We start from the raw sequence: 572 nt of genomic DNA, 5'->3' as shown, positions 1-572 counted from the left end.
AGAAAAGCAACAACTGTAAAGGGAAGGACAGTGAAAGTCTCGCCTCGTCCCTTTTTGCAGAACTGAAATAGGTACAGGTTTATAATGCATATGGAATAGGTTTAGAATGGAGGTTCTGCTATCTGAGAGTGTGCAAGCTGAGCAGCAGACTTGTGCCACCAGTTACTGGGACTATTGGTGGTTATGTATTTCTTAAATTTCCCGGCCCTGTTGAAATCAATGGGAGTTTTGCCACTGACTTCCATGGGCCCACAAATTCACCTCCTGTGTCGGGCAGTCTGCTTATGGAGGAACAGCCATCGGCCTCTATGCTGAAGTAGCATCGAGTTTTGCACAAGCAACAGCTGCTTCTGCCTTAGCCAGGAGCCCAGATGACTGCATGGCGGGGCAGTGACAACTTGCCGCAGAAAGGAGCTGCCAGAGGACCAAAGGTCCAGAAATGCAGGCCTCTTTCCTTTCACTTACATGGAGGAGGGAGATGGGCGAAAAGGACAAATAACTCTTTGGCTGCCTTTCGAATCCAGAAATGGAAGGAAAACTAAACCCTGTCACTGATGTTGTCCAGGCAGCCC

Source organism: Emydura macquarii, unplaced genomic scaffold (assembly GCF_026122565.2).
Source record: "Emydura macquarii macquarii isolate MOO-44397 ecotype Brisbane River unplaced genomic scaffold, CSIRO-AGI_Emac_v2 contig_1119, whole genome shotgun sequence".
NCBI classification, from domain to species: Eukaryota; Metazoa; Chordata; order Testudines; family Chelidae; genus Emydura; species Emydura macquarii.
Note: the sequence above shows the minus strand (reverse complement) of the source record.